Source organism: Neofelis nebulosa, chromosome 6 (genome assembly GCF_028018385.1).
Source record: "Neofelis nebulosa isolate mNeoNeb1 chromosome 6, mNeoNeb1.pri, whole genome shotgun sequence".
Taxonomy (NCBI): domain Eukaryota; kingdom Metazoa; phylum Chordata; class Mammalia; order Carnivora; family Felidae; genus Neofelis; species Neofelis nebulosa.
This window is the reverse complement of record NC_080787.1, coordinates 53440169-53457088: the sequence shown is the minus strand read 5'-3', so window position 1 is coordinate 53457088 and position 16920 is coordinate 53440169. Positions and strand designations below refer to the sequence as shown.

Sequence of the window (16920 nt, the reverse complement as noted above, 5' to 3'; positions counted from 1 at the left end):
TTTTCTTATCTCTCAGCAATTCATGGTTTCAACCACCATCTGGGTTATCTCTAACCCTGGGCTCCAGACTCAAATGTCCAGCTGGCTGCTAGACAGCTCCACTTCCTCTGAAGTCACATGCTGTCCTGTATCTTCTTTATCAGTGATTGACACCACCATCTATCCAGTAATCCAAGCCAGAAACTTGGGACATTACCATGTCTCTCATTTGTCCCATGCAAATAGTTGTTGAGGTATGCAACTGGCCTATATTTTCCTGCAATTAGATGGAGCCATGCGACTTTATCCTGGCCCATATAATCTGAACCTGAACATAGGTTATGTGAGCAAAGTCCGGGTGAATCTTGTGGAAAACTTTCCTACATGACCTGTGTTCTCTTTTCCTACCTGCCAACTTGATGGAGAGAACTTCAGGAGTCTAGAGCAGAGCCATAGTAATAAGGAGCATGGGTCCCGGAAGGACTCAGTGGAGCTCTGCAAATCCACTGATCTGCACTGTACTATGACATGGGGGTGAGGGTCATGAAAATGAGCATTAAGAGGGGGACAAGATTTACTCTGACCCCAGCTGCTGCCCCACTGGATCTATCACTGTGTTTGTGCCAAGACTACATTTCCCATGGACTGCTCCCAGCCAAGGACTAAGTGTGGTGAGTGTAGAAATTCAGACCCATTCCTGCAAGACATGGGATTCCTCCAGCAGGTGACTCTGACTCACGGAATCTCCACTGACCTGGCTGAATCTTTCTTGAAACTACACTGAAGTCCAGGAATCTCCCTACCCAAACTTCTTTCCTTGCTGCTCTTGAAAGAGCAGGCCTAGGCCGGCCAACTAGTGACTATGTCCCTGACATGGCCGCAGAAAGAAGTTCCCGCTCAAACCTCAGACCACGTCTCCTCCCCTTCAGTAACTTATGTTTTCTAGGAAAGCAGGCTACCGATTGATGCATTCTTCCGAAGTCTAAGGTGGGAGGAAGGGGAGTGTGAGAGGCGTGGAAAGTGTGAGTAGAAGAGGGAGGGCTTCTCTCAGGTAGGGGCCAGAGGCAGGAGCCCTCAACCCTGTCCAGGCTTAGAATGACCTGGGAGCATTTTAATAACTGACTCCTCCCCAAACCAATTAAATCAGAGTCTCTGGGGATGGTGTTTGGTGCTAGGTATTTATATAGCACAGCAAGGCTGACAGCCAATGGTTAATAGGTGACCAGTGAGAAACGTTCTGTATACACTGAGGCCAAACATGTTAAACAACCTCAGACACACTGGTTCTTAAACTTCAGGTGCATCAGAATCTCCTGGAAAACTTGTTCAAACACAGATTGCTGAGCCCCACCCCCAGAGTTTCTGATTCAGTGGGTCTGTGACCATCAGGCCCAACATTTGCATTTTTAACAAGTGCCAGGTGATGCTGATAATTGCTGATCTGGGACCACACCTTGGCAGCCATTGTTCTATCCTTCCCCAGCCAATCGGCTGAGGCCACGACTCTTCCCCAGCCAATCGGCTAGGGCTATGATCCCTATAAAACCTTTGTGCTTTTGAAACCCCTGCGCGCGCTCTCTCTCTCTCTCTCTCTCTCTCTCTCTCTCTCTCTCTCTCTCTCTCTCTCTCTCTCTCTCTCTCTCTCTCTCTCTCTCTCTCTCTCCTCCCTCCCTCCCTCCCTCCCTCCCTCCCTCCCTCCCTCCCTCCCTCCCTCTCTCCCTCTCCCTCTCCCTCTCCCTCTCCCTCTCCCTCTCCCTCTCCCTCTCTCTTTCCCCCCCCCCCCCCCCCCCCCCCCCCCCCCCCCCCCCCCCCGTATCTCATCGTTGCGTCGGTGCAGGTAGGGGATTGAGCTCGAGCTAGCGCGAATAAAGGCTCTTTGCTTTTGCATCGGACTCGGCTCCCTGGTGGTCTTTGGGGATCACGAATTCTGGGCATAACACTTTCCTTCAGTGGTATCAGGTCCACACTTGTGGTCTGAAAGCTCTTCTCTCCTCCCTTGGCATCTGTTTATCCTCCACAGGTGTTTCCCCCCATAAACCTCTTGCATGTCTAATCTCATCCTGGCATCTGCTTCTCAGTGGACCTGAACTAACACAGGGGGAAATAAACCTTTATCGTATCATACCATAAAGATTTTAGGGGTTGTTCGCTATAGTAGTTAGCATACCCCAGTTAACCATTAAGTTTTGATTATTTCTAAAATTTAGTCTCTCCTTTTGTAACTGTCTTAGGTTAGGCCTCATGAGTTAATTGTTCACCCTCCTGAATGAGTCTTCTGTGCCTGGTCTTGGTAAGCAATTCAGCTTCAGAAACCACCACCTTCACGGTGATCTTTCTACTATTAACCACCACATTTTAAACACTACACAAGCACTGAATACATGTTCTTTCACTTATCACAGCAACCTTACAAGAAAATTGTTATTAGCTCTAGTTTATACAAAGGAAACTACGATTTAGAGACGTTAAATATCTTGTCCAATGTTATATATCTCATAAGTAACAGAATTGGGGTTTGAACTCCGATCTGTCCGTTACCAAAGTTTGTGTTCTTTTCACCCCGATGAACTTGGTTTAAAACTCTTTTTCCTCTTGTCATATACCACAGCAAACGACATTCACATGCATTATCTACTCCCTTGAGTGAATCTCAGTTCTGATGCAAACTGACCTAGAAAGTGAAGTAAACAGACAGCAGACTACTCAGGGAAGAGATATTATTAAAAAAACTAATAAAAGCATTTTCTAAATATGTAAGTAAGTAGAATATCCACTTAATGATGTTGATGCCCGATGCATGTTCTCTTCATTTCCGTTTTCTCTCCTTTTTAAACTAAAAATGTAATCATTAAAAAAATAAAGTAGAAAAAATATAAAACTATAAACAAACTCAATATTGGGGCGCCTGGGTAGCTCAGTCGGTTAAGCATCCGACTCTTGATTTCAGCTCAGGTCGTGATCTCACGGTTCCTGAGTTCGAGCCCTGCATCGGGTTCTGTGCTAACATCGCAAAGCCTGCTTAGGATTCTCTCTCTTCCTCTCTCTCTCTCTCTCTCCCTCTCAAAAAAATAAATAAACACTAAAAAATTAAAAAAAAAAACCGCAATAGTTTAGAATTAGAGTTTCTCTCAGGATCCTCTCTAAAAGCTGGAACAGAGATAAGCTGCGATGGTAGTTATGCATGCTATTTCCACAGCTCTGGAGATAACTCCATTCAAAATAACATTTAAAAGCAAGTGGCTCAGGGTACTGTTATATAAATGTATAACCAAGCACCAACTTTAATTTCTTAAAATCAAGTCATTTGTAATTTCAATTCTTTATTATTATTTCCAAATTTTTAAATGCAACATAGAAGCAATCTCCATGCATAGGTGTGAGGATTGCCACACCTCACCATGCTACATGCAAAGCTGAGTCATGCCTGCTAAATAGCTTTCAGAGGCTGCACATCCTATTGAGGATAAGGAGTAAATTCTTCGACCAGCATTCCAGGCCTTCTGTGAACTGACCCTTGTTCCATAGGGCAGTCTGCATATCTACCCTCCACCCCAGCCCTAGTAAACCAGTGATGAGCTCATCAACTTCCTCCTGCCATTCCATCTTTGCAAATGCTATCCTTCATGGAGGGAAGGTCTTTCTCCCACTTCCACTCTTGTTTTCTGAAAATGCTAAGAATTCACCAATATACAGTTTATGTACTGCCTTTTCCAAAGAGCTCTCCCTGAAATTACTCTCAGCCATACCCAACTCCCAGAGAGAATTAGGTGTCCTCCCCACCACTGCTCTCACCTCACCACTTTCTTCCCTGAGGCTCCTACAGCACCCTCTGTCCCAGCACACTATTGCAATTGTCTAATTACATAGCGGTTCTCCCCCATGAACTGGCTTCATTCTTAAAGTTGGAAATTGATTTTAAGTAAATACATTACTCTAAAATAGTGCTTAGCAAAAAAAAAAAAAATGCTTGTTAAATGAGTGAGTGACTAACAGGAAGGAATGAATTAAAATGTTGGCTTTTCTAGTATACAATTTATGTGTGCTCTATGTAATTTATAAGGATGATTCATTTGCCAATATAAAAAAAAAGTTTGTATCCTGTCATGGGCATCTAAGTGTATTATTGGTTTAGCTAACATTTGGGGTGAGAATTTTAGGAACTGGGAGTTAGGGAAGGAAACTAATTAAGTGGTTATTAGTGGACTTACTGAGGAGTCCGTGAACTCACTGAAATAATATGCAAAATTGCGTTTGTGTGTATATGCACAAATATGCACTCATATTCATGTATTCTCCCTATCAAGCAGGTCAACAAGGTTTTTCAAGAGGACAAGTGCAAAGCAGTCGGATCTATTCCAGACAAAGCACCGTGGAAACATTCTGCTGGACAATGAGGGGAAGTGGAGCGGATAGGCCATCATAAGAATAATGAGTTGGAAGCTCTAAAGAAGGGGTGATTCATACATTTTAATTTATGATTGGGTTCTTATGTGGTGGAGTGTTTTACCATCAAAGACAGCATAAAAATATAGCATATTTACCAATTCAAGTGTCACAGGCCAAATTTTACATCCCTCCCCCCGCCCCCCAACACCTCTGCTCATGAGTCTGTGTCTGCCCTTTGCATGTTGTTGAGGGTAAGGAGGACAGGAGAATTGGAAAGTGCAGAGAAAGACTAAATTGATTTATACACATAAAATAGATTTGTATATATACTTGCGGAAGAAGTGTAAATCTAGAGGTGGAGGCAAGGTCTTTTGGAGTTTTGCCAGCAGGAGAAATGAGAGATTCAGAGAGCAGCAGCTGGAATACATGAAACCTTAGGAATGAGCTGTCTCCATAGGATTTTTAGGAAGGATAATTTATTTTTTATTTTTAGGAAGTGTGTCTTTGTCACATTTTCACCAGGCTTCAGTAAAGACATAAATTGATTTTCAAGGTCTTAGGCATCAGATTTATGTGTTTTTAGCGTGGGTGCCATGTGGCAATAGGCCTCTAAGCAAGCCTCGAATTATTTGTTCAGGTTACACAGGTTTGCCAGCTTGTTCTGCCATGAAGCAGCCTGAAGGCCCCACCTGACTTGCCTCTTTCTGGTCTGGGTTGGGTGGGTTGGGGAATGGTGAGTCATGAGAGGCTAATTGACCCCCTATCGGTAGTTTCACTGACCAAGGCATGCCCAAGTTTCTATTTGTTTTGTCTGGGCCATTCTTCAGGTGGGGAAACCTTCCCCAGGACAAACCACTAAGACTCTGGAGGAAAGCACAGAAAAGATGGCACTATTTTCTCCTGGGCATTTTTTAAAAAGTTTTTATTTATTTTTATTTTCGAGAAAGAGAGAGAGCATGAATGGGGTAGGTGCAGATAGAAAAGGGGACAAAGGATTTGAAGCAGGCTCTGCACTGACAGCACAGAGACTGATGTGGGGCTTGAACTTACTGTGAACAGTGAAATGATGACCTGAGCTGAAGGCAGACGCTTAACTGACTGAGCCACCCAGGCGCCCTACTCCTGGGTATTTTTTTAATGACTTGATTTTTTTTTTTTTTTTGCTGTTAAAATATAATTAATTATAACAACTTAAAAAACATCACAATGAACACTGTAGTGTGCTGCTCAAATCCAGACCCTTCTTTCAGGCATGTATTCTTTTAGCTAGCTGCAGGGAGGGTGGATGGCTGACAGATCCCAGCTAACCCCCTCCGCCCTGAGATTATCCTCTGCTGAACTGAGCAGCTTCATCCAAATTATGTCCCCTTCCCAGGGGACATAGCAGCCCCCACCCAATGACTGGTCAAGGTCCCCAAAGTGAGGGCAACTCTTCAGGGCCATCCCAGTTCCAGAGACTTTCTTGGGGTCTGCAGAAGCCTGTGTTGTGACAGCTTCAGTCAAGCTTCCCTGCTCAACTCTGCTTCTTTACACTCCCACAAATGCTGATCTAAGAGTGCCCTCTAATAAGCCTCCTGCATGTTGCTCTCCATGGCAGACTCTGCCTCCCAGGAAACCCAGCTTGTGACAGCTGATTGCGGGAGTGGCGCAAGAAAGTAGGTGCTAAATCTGAGTCACCCACCAGCTATCTGGAAATAAGGACCCCATCAAGAGCATGGATAAAGCCGGGCCCGCAGCAGTGGTATGATTGTTGACAGTTTCTGGAATGGCATACTTTTGGAATGGAGGGCACTGGTTGGGGCAATGGAACCAGTATTTGAGAAGCATGAGGAAATTGGTAATTATAAGGGCAAGAGATGCTCTGGAGAAAGACAAGGAAAGGCTGAGCACAATTAATCAGTAATTAACGGCTAAACATAAAAGCCGGAGGGCCTCTTTGCAGAGCACAATGAGACTGTCATTTCCAATAGCTGGAGGGCAGATAAAATCAAAGATCAGGCTCAAGATTTAAGCATCAAATTAGCAGAGCTCCAAAAGACATTAACTTTTCAGTGGCGGGTCTGCTACACTTAGGTTGAAGCTCTAATTGGGAAAGAGTGTGACCCTGATAAATGGGAGGTGGGTATTTGGGTTGATGTGACAGAAATCTTGAAGCTGCATATTCCCTTGAAGCCTCTAGGTGTGCATAAAGGGCCTACTCCTTGTCAAAGGCTGGTACTCGTCACTCCCATAAGGATGGTACTTATGCCTCTGACTTGCAAGACAACATATGTCCTATCCGAATCTGCCACCATTTCCCTTCTCGCCACTAGACCCATCGTAACCCATTATAATCAATAACATAGTGCATTAAGTCACAACAAATGCAGTCACAGATGCACTGGGTCTGCAAGAAGAAGAAAGGAACTATACCCTGAAGGAGCTGCAGGACATAGCCAATATGAGCTAAGAGAGGATGTACAGGATTGGATTCTGAGGGTGTAGAATCAAGGGGAAGTACAATATAAAGTTGGCCAAGGGAGTGTTGATATGGAAGCATTCTCCTGGGCTTTGGCAGTTTACACTGCTAGGATGGCTCTTAGATACTTGGAGAAAGTGATGCCCACACTCAATGAGAAGTAAATGCCAGAACTTCTTTTGCAGACAATGGAAAAAGGAACCAATGTGTCGTAGAAGGAAGCATACTTGAGTGGATTTATTATGTGAGGCTGAAAACTCCACCAGATGACTATTTTCCATGTGAAGGCTCAGAGGAAAGACCAAAGCAGTAAGGAAGGACCTGGTAAGAGGGACATCAGATTCACTGAGAAACTCACTGGTGGCTCTCCCTTATAGTCCAGAACTTGTGGTTAGAGGTGTCATCACAGAACTGGGCGTCTTTATAATAATGGGGATGAGAGTAGTCTGAAATATTAGAGGTAGTGGCAGTGCTTAAACTTTAGAAGCAAAATGCATTCAACTATTGTAGTGAGAGGCAAGGTTGGAGAGGCAGAAAGAGGGGCGTGGTCCTTAGAAAGCTACGGAGATGGATAACTGAAAAGAGTATCCTTATGGGCAAGATAGATGGGCAGCCAACAAGAGTATTGTTCAATATATCCAATCAAAATAATTGAGGCTGAGGACAGCAATACCAATAAAAATTCATGATTGCTTGCCCAAATTCCATATCTGAGTCATTTTAAACACCCAGAACTCTTAACTGAACCACAGAACACACTAAGCACTAAACAGAATGGCTCAGCCAGCTGACATCAGCTAGCTTTTGTGTTGGCCTCAGTGTTGGCACAACAAAGTAGCCATGGTGGCAGGAATGGTAGATACATGTGGGCTCAACAGTATGGGCTTCCACTCACCAATACTGCTTTAGCTACTGCCACTATCAAATTTCCAAACCTCCAGCAATAGAGACCAATCCTATGTTCCTAATACAGCACCATAACTTAGGGGAGATCAATCAGTCTTTTGGTGTAAAGTTGACTTCACTGGATTCCTTCAACCCTGGTAATAATTAATTTTGACTGATACTGACAAATATTTCAGCTGTGAGTTTGCCTTTCCTATTTACAGGGCCCTAGACAACATCATTATCCGAGGGCTTACAGAGTGTTTGATCCACAAATAGGGATAAGGTGAGGTGTGGTGGTGGGTATATGATCATGGGATCCCCTGGCCTTATCCCATACTGCACCACACAGATAGAACAATGAAAAGGCTTATTGAGATACAACTGAGAGACTGGCCTAGAGGTGATACCTTACAGAATATACCCTAAATCAACAGCTATTATATAGTGTGGTGTCCCTAATGGTCCGAGTACGTGGGTCTAAGAACTGAGGGGTAGAAGTAGAAGTGTCCCTGCTTACCCACACTCCCAGAGGTCCGCGGGGAGAATTTCTGCACTTGTTCCTGCAACTCTGGGCTCTGTGAATTTAGAGATCTTGGCTCCCAGATAAGGGATGTTCCACCAGGGTGCACAGCAAGAATCCTACTCAAGTTCAAGTTTTGTCCACTGCTTAGTCACCTTGGGTTTCTCATGTGAAGAAATCAGCAGGCATAGAAAGAAGTCACTATCCTAAGGGAGAAGTTGACCCTAAACATCTGGAGGAGATAGGCGCATGGAAGAATATATTTGACCTCAGGATATGGGTGACCACTTTGTATTCCCTTGCAGCAGCCTTAGCCTTAGCCTGAGAAGGGCAAGGTGACCAGGAGATCAAGTCCCTAAGGCACAGAATCTGGGCCACTTAGAAAAACCACCTAGTCCAGAAAAACCACTAGCTAAGGGTGAGTGAACTGCATCATGGACAGTAGAAGGTGGAGTTAATGAGTACTAGGTGGGACCTTGAGACCAGTTGCAGTGGAGGAGACCAGTTTTTTCCATTAACCTTCCTCTAAGTTTTCCTCTGGGAAAGATGCCCACTAGGCTCATCCAAAGTCACTCCTGCTTACCAGTACCAAGGCCAGTCCAGCTTCAGCATCTCTCCTGGGATTGCAATGAGCCCAACTTTTTCTCTACCCACTCCTGCTGCCATCACTCTCTCCCAGGTGCTGATCATGAGGGATTAAGAGGTAGAACCCTCTTGCATTCAAATCTCCATCTCAGAATCCGTTTTCTGGGGAACTCACTTTGTGGCAGTTTTTAATTATATCACTGCCTGGGGCACCTGTGTGGCTCAGTCAGTTAAGCTTTTCTGACTTTAGCTCAGGTCATGATCTCATGGTTCATGAGTTTGAGCCCTGGTGTCTGGCTCTCCATGGACAGCAGGGAGCCTGTTTTGGATTCTCTATCTCTCCCTCTCTTTCTGGCCTCCCTCCTTGCCCCCCCTCTCTCAAAAATAATAGATAAATAAACATTAAACAAATTATATCAGTCCCTAATACATCTATTTTCTTTTTTTCTATGTTTCTCCCTAGTTGATACATATTTTTGCAGGGTGGGGGCTTGAGTATTATCTTTGTGTGCATTGTACTCTTGTGTTTATTTTTTAACTTCCTACTGTCATAAAGCACTCTTTCCGTATATTATTATGTAGTAGTTGTAAATCTTATTTTAATGTCAATATAACATTCCCTTCAGTTGATGTAGCATAATTTTTTAAAACCATCCTCTATTGTTGGCCATTTCAGTTTCTTTTTATTATAGAGTACATCTTACATAAAATTAATATCTTCCTTCAGATGACTATCTTTTCAACTGAATTAATTCCTTACATAAATTCTGAGTAGTAGGATGATGGAGTAAAAGAGTGTGAACATCTATCTTTAGGTCTCTTGGTATCTGTTACCAAATTGCTTTCCAAAAACATTAGAGCATTTATACTGCTGCATCAGGAGCATTTCAGCACAATCTTCTGTCATTAGAAATTACTACCACAGAATTTGTTGGTAGCTTAATAAATGTAAAATAGTACTTCATTATTGTATTACCTTGTATCTTTTCTGCAAATTCTGGCTGAGATTTTTATTCTTATTGTTACTATAATTTCCTTTTGTGTGCTAATATTCCTAGGAATACTGACAACATTTTTGTAAATTAGAAGGCACTCTCACCCACCATCACCTAAATACAAGAGAACTGAACCAGTTTCTGGTGAGTAAAAATCAGTAGAAGTAACATGGTAGTCTACTGTGGAGAGCACTAGACTTGGAGTCAGTGAATGTAACCTCAAGTTCTGGCTGAGTCAATTACTACTTGTGTTATTTTGAGAATGCTTCAGACCACCAGAAAAATTGAGAGACCTCAGAGTAGGCCAGGACCTATTTCTTTTTTTCTCAAAGATGTTTCAAAATGACAGACACCAAATATAGAACTGATCAGAAGGATTTCAGTCTTTGGCCTATACCTGGAGGTTGGAGTCTTTGATTCTCCAGGTTGTCCAGGGTACTGGAGCTGACCTGCATGGCTCACTTGGTCTCGGCCGGTTGGTGTTTGGTGATAGAGAGGTTATCAGGCTTCTGAAGCAGACACTTGGTTAGCAGAACAGAGAACTCGATCAAGGAGAGAAGGTGTCCAGACCTAAGAAAAACAAAACTAAAAACAAAAAAACATTATTTTATGTTCCATGGTTTAAAAAAATTTAAGAGAAATTGGGCTAGTTGACATTAACAGACACTTTGTAAATGATAGTTATTTTACTTGTTTAGGATTATTGGTTTTTGGTTTTTGGTTATTGGATTATTGGTTTTTCTTTAATTTTTCAACAGACATTTATTGAGGCACTAAGCTAAGTGCCAGGGATATAAAAGTGAATAACACAGTCCTTGCCCTCAAGGAAAATCATAATTTCCAATGGAAACAGCCAGTGACAAGATTATAACTACAACATATAATTATAAGAGTGTAGTTACCACAGCTGTAAAAGTATACACAATGGCTTTCTTTTCCTGTTGTGAATTATGTGTTTCAGGATTTTAGTGTTTTAAAATATCCTGTACTTTTGCTTATTAAGTCAAATGAAGAAATTAGAGGCTGAATAATTAGAAAAGAGGAGGCAAAAATGTCATTATCTGAAAGTGATAAAACTGCATATCTGAAAAACCCTAAGAATATCAACTAAACAACTACCATAAGCAGTAAAACAATATAGTAAGGTGGTTGCATTCAAAATTAATGTACGGAAATAATTAAGCTTCATATATACCAACAATCAGGCAGGAATCTACAGAAAAGACCCCACTTATAAAAAAAATTTTAAGGATAGGGGCGCTTATGTGACTCAGTCAGTTAAGCGTCTGATTTTGGCTCAGGTCATGATCTTACAGTTCGGGAATTTGAGCCCCGCATTAGGCTCTGTGCTGGCAGCTCAGAGCCTGGAGCCTCCTTTGGATTGTGTGTCTCCCTCTCTTTCTCTCTACCCCTCCCCCACTCATGCTCTCTCTCTGTGTCTCAAAAATGAATAAACATTAAAAAAAATTTTTTAAGGTTAAAAGTTAAGGATAAATTAAATAATAATAGATGCATAATACCTATAGAAAGAAAAGTTTAGAACACCGGTGAGGAAAATGAAAGATAATTTGAACAAATAAAAAGTCCAAACATATTCATGGAGAGGATGCTGACTCAATAGTATAAATATGTCTGTTTTCTCTAAATTAATCTATAAATTTAATCCAGTCATCCTCCTCTACCCAAATTTAATTAGCAAGCTGATCTAAAGTTTCTATAGAAATATCAACAAGCAAGAATAACCAGGAAAATTTTGATGTTAATGAGAAGGGACTAGCCCTAGCATACGTTAAAATATATTTTAAAACTATAATTTTTAAAACAGTATACTACTGATGTATGAAAAAATAGATCAATGGAGCAAAATAGAGCAGTCCAGAGATAGACCCAAACACATATGGGTTTTTGTATATAATAAAGTGAGCAAAGAGATGCATTAATTACTACATGGTGTTAGGAAGGCAGTGTTGTGGATGCTGTGGTACACCGTCCATATGCCCGCTTCAGGACCAAGGCACCGATTCTCACAGCTGCTGAAAGTGCTGTTCACTGAGGCTCCTGGCTGAGTCCCTCCCTAGGAACTGAAGTCAGCAGAAGGGGACTGCCTCATCCAAAATTATACTCTTAGGGTCCATAACATCCAAGGACTGGTTGATGCAGGGGTGCAAATGCCTGGACCTTTGCTCAATTTAAGACAATTCTGTAACCATTCCAGGTGCAGAACTCATGGAATTGGCTAAAGATTTGCTGCCACTGCATTTCAATTCAACTTCTCCCTCTTCTCAGTTTTGCTTCCTTCACTCCTTTATAGATATGATTCCTGAGAGGGCTCCCTATCGAACTTCTTGCATTCAAATCTCTGTACCAGAATCTGTGTCTTGGGGAACCCAATCTTCAAAATGACTTTCTTCTTTTGTTAGATGCAAACCCTGCAAATTCAACTAGAATAAATTATAGCTGATTCAAAGCTTCAAATGTAAAATTAAAAAAAAATTAAATTATAAAGGTAGTAGAAGAAAGTAGAGAAGAATTTTTATACCCTTGATTAGCCTAAATATTAGAACCCATTTAAAAAAGAGATTTTTCCACATTAAAATAAAATTCTGATAAATGGATAAACAAAATGTGGCATATACATACAATGGAATATTATTCAGCTTTAAAAAGGAAGGAAATTCTGACACGTGCTACAACATGGATGAACCTTGAAGACATTATGCTAAATGAAATAAGCCAGTCACAAAAGGACAAGTACTGTCAGATTCCACTTATATGAGATACCTAGAGTAGTAAAATTCACAGAAACGTAAAGTGGAAATAGTGCTTACCAGGGCCGGGATTGGGGCACGGGAGGAAAGGGGAGCTGTTATTTAATGGGTACAGAGTTTCTACTTTGGATTTCTGTTCTGGAAATGGATAATGTTGATGGTTGTACAGCATGGTGACTGTACTTAAGGCGACTGAATTGTACATTTAAAAATGGTTAAAATATATTTTATGTCATATATATTTTACCACAAAAATAAATAAATAAATGAACACATAAATAAATTCTGTTTGACAAAACAACCAAAGTGAAAAGAAAGAAAATATTTGCAACTTCTACCAAAACAAAGGGTTAAGTGTCCCATGAAGCAATAAGGAAAAGACTGAAAAATGCGGAAAATGATAGAAACAGAGAATTCACAAAAGAAACAAAATTGGCTTTTAGGTACATAAAAATATGCTCAACTTCACTCATCAAAAGAGAAATGCAATTCAAATCATGTTGAGATCTACCTTAGACCTGTTAGGTTAGCTTAGATTAAAAAACAATATTTTTTAATTGTTTTTTAAAAAACACAGTTGGGATTCCAAACGCTAATGAGTGTATGAGGAAATATGCATACATTGTCACCACATTGAAGAAACATTTCGCAATACCTATCCAAATTATAAGAACATATACCTTTGACTCAAATTCTACTCTGAGGAATTTATTCTATAGACCTACTGTACTTACAACTTATACAAGTTCACAAGATTATCCACTTACAGTGCTTTTTGTAATAATAAAAGTTTGAAAACAATCTGAAAGACCATCAATAGAAAATTTGTTAAAACCTTTTTAAAAAGGAAAGCAATCGAATGAAGAAATATGTGTCAGGGGATTTGTGAAGGGTTCCACCTTCTCCAGGTGAGTAACTGAGTCTCTAAGAAGTTTCAGACAATATTTGGGTAAATAAGTGAAGCTAGTAATCTGAACTATGATTGATGTGATCACTCACTGGCTTGGGGACTATGAGTATTTTCTGCTTTCCAAATGAGCCAATGGCTAAGGATCGTGTCCGAAAGAAATATAGGAACTTGACAGTTAGGACTAGGAAAAAAACAAAAAGACAGGCCTATTAAGTCTGAAAAGAGTTCCAGTGATCCACACAAAGACTTGCACACAAATGTTTACAGCAGTATTATTCATAATAGCCCCAAATTGGAAACTACCTAAATGCTCATAAAAGTTTGCGAGTGGACAAACCGTGGTATATCCATACAATGAAAAGATACTCAGCATTAAAAAAGATCAAATTACAGAGGGATCTGAAAGACCTGATGCTTAGTGACAGTACCCAGACACAGGTAACCACATAGTATATGATTCCTTTTACATGAAACATCCATAAAAAACCAAGCTATAGAGACAGAAATTAGATTTGTGGTACCCCAGGGTGGAAGGCAGAGCATTAACAGCAAAGGTGCATGACGGATCTTCCTTGGGTGATGAAAATGTTCCTAAGTGGACTTATGTTGATGGTTGCACTATTTGATAAATTTACTTTAAAAATCACCAGATTTGGGGGGCACCTGGGTGGCTCAGTCAGTTAAGCATCTGACTTCAGCTCAGGTCATGATCTCACGGTCTGTGAGTTCGAGCCCCGCATCGGGCTCTATGCTGACAGCTGAGAGCCTGGAGCCTGCTTCAGATTCTGTGTCTCCCTCTCTCTCTCTGCCTCTCCCCAACTCATGCTCTCTCTAAAAACTAAAACTTGAAAAAAATTTTTTAAAAAATCACCAGATTTTGTTCTTGACATGTAAAGAGCCTCAGTAAAATTATTTTGAAAAAGTTCTGGTGGATGATGATGTCCACTCAGATGGCTTGCATACCTCTAGAGTGAGAAGGCTCAGTTGAGTCCTTTTCCTTACTCTTTTACCTCACGGTTTGCTTTTTTCCAGCTGAATCAGCCTGAACAAGGACTGGTAGATCCCTAGAAAGGGTCAGGGAAGAGGGTGGGCCTTCTCTGGAGTGTTGGAGGCTCTCCTGCTCCCGATGGAGAAAATAGGAATGGACAGGGTTAGTGCAGAATCGCCTGAGCCTGGGTTGACAAGGAAGCCTTCCTTGAGAAGGAAGACCCTTTCTCAGCCAGGACTCAGGGCTGGAGCAAAGCAAACAGGGACTGAGGACCCAGAGTGGAAATATAGACCCAAGCTGAGGCTAGAGGGGAGCACTCTGCCAGATAAGCAAGGAAATGGATTCCCAATATGGCTTGGGGTTGGTGAAGTTTCCAACTGGGATGGCTCTTCCTTTGGTGGCCAGGGATAGCTCGGGTCCCGAGACTGTGGAGGTAATGCTTCACTAGGCAGCTCTATTAATGATATATGCCACTCATAAGACACAAATTCAGAGTGGGTGGGGCAGAAAATGCACACAGACCTCTTTAGTTTGATAATTTCATTATTCTGTGGCTGATTCTGTGAGGTTCCAATAAGAACAGAGAGAGGCTCACCAGTGGCCATTCTCGAAATACACTCCCAGGGCACTGCCATGGAACTAACTGGCAAGTAAAAGATGTGAGGGGAAATGGAGGATGATGAGAGACATTAAGAAAAATACTAAGAAGGAAAGCAAGGCCAGGATCCCACAGTGTGGCGTGGTGGCTGGGAACACTGGCTTTCCCATCACAGGCTGGATTCTGGACCAGGCTGCCTCTCACTATTATGTGTTTGTCTTGAAGGGAGTTGCACAAAGTTTCAGATCTTCAGTTTCCTCACTTGTGAAATGGAGACATGGCAGTGCCTTCCTCACAGAATTCTTACAGGGATAAAAGGATATAGAGCATCTAAATGCTTGGCACAATCCCAGGCACGTAGTGTCTGCTCATTAAGAGCCAGAAAGTTGTATTGTTATTACTATTCTCTCATCTTAAAAGCACTGAGTGCAGATGTAACATACAGCATAGTGACTATAGTCAATCCTATACTGCATATTTGAATGTTGCTAAGAAAGTAGATGTTAAAAGTTCTCATCACAAGAAAAAAAATGTGTGATCATGTGTGGTGATGGGTGTTAACTAGACTTATTGTGGTGATTGTTTCACAATGTCTACAAATACCAAATCATTATGTTGTATACCTGAAACTAATATAATGTTATACATGTCAATTATACCTCAATTTCTAAAAAAAAATCAGTGTGATGAAGAGGCCCATGTAGTGAGAACCCGACGCCCCTTGCCTATAGCCAGCATCCATTTGCCACCCAAATGAGAAGGCCACCTTGAGAACAGATCTTACAGCCCAACTCAGGCCTTGCAATGTCAACAGCTCTAGACAATAGCTTGACAGCAACCCCATTAGAGACTGACTTGAAACCAGAACCATCCAGCTAAGCTTCTTCTGAGATCCCGACCCACAGAAACATCGAGATAACAAATATTTGTTTTTTAAGAAAAAAAAAAAGTAATGAGATCACGCAATAGGGGAACATCAGTGGGGCATCTCTTTTATAAGCAGCAAGTAACAGTCAAAGCACACTTCCTGGTGGGGCTGACATTCCTGGTGGATATACCAAAGAGCATGTCTATTTCTCACCCTGTCTCTCCAACACTGAAATCAGCCAAAGTGAAGGCATCTTGCTGACTTTCAACAACTGTCTGCAGAGGGGACAAAGGTGCTTTCTGCTCTGGTCAGAGGAAGAATTCTTGAGCTGTTTTGTATTGCAAACTCCTTAATCAGACCGACAGGACTGGCTCCTCGCCTTGTGCCTGAACTCTTGCCAATAATCCATTTTAACCCCCCTTAAGTTCTCAATAGCAGCTTCAATGACGTGAGAGTGTGGGGGGCCAACTTTTTGAGCCTTAAATATGCACAAATAAATCATGTGACTGTTTAATATTGGGCATGTTGATCTGATTTGTAATCCAACAGATAGAATATATGCATTATTTACAATGTCCTGTGAACTCAGTTTGGTAAGATTTATGAGATAGTGAATGTTTTCTTGCTTGACTTAAGTTAGGAACAGTGGTCATCATCTGTATCATGTAAACTTAATTTAGGGGCGCCTGGTGGCTCGGTTGAGCGTCCGACTTCGGCTCAGGTCATCATCTTGCGGTCTGTGAGTTTGAGTCCCGCGTCGGGCCCTGTGCTGACCGCTCGGAGCCTGGAGCCTGCTTCGGATTCTGTGGCTCCCTCTCTATCTGCCCTCCCCCGCTTATGCTCTGTCTCTCTCTCTCTTCAAAAATAAATAAACAGTAAAAAAAAATTAAACCTTAAAGCCACAATATTGCATTTTTATAGCCAAATATGCCTTTATCCTTCAAAAGCATGCCAAGGTCACCAAACTGTGCCCTTGC

The 16920-nt window shown here is 41.7% G+C and overlaps 1 protein-coding gene across 3 annotated transcripts in view; it reads right to left on the bottom strand.

Annotated features, from left to right (window-relative positions):
* Positions 1 to 16920, bottom strand: part of PAQR8 (progestin and adipoQ receptor family member 8) — a 120377-nt gene that overhangs the window by 69673 nt on the left and 33784 nt on the right. For 2 of the 3 annotated variants that reach the window (XR_009263033.1, XM_058734238.1), the window contains exon 2: positions 10209 to 10381. The gene's annotated coding sequence lies outside the window, so the exon portion shown is untranslated. Of the gene's footprint in view, positions 1 to 2258; positions 2651 to 10208; positions 10382 to 16920 lie in introns of those variants that run through there. The other variant, XR_009263034.1, reaches the window with a different exon arrangement.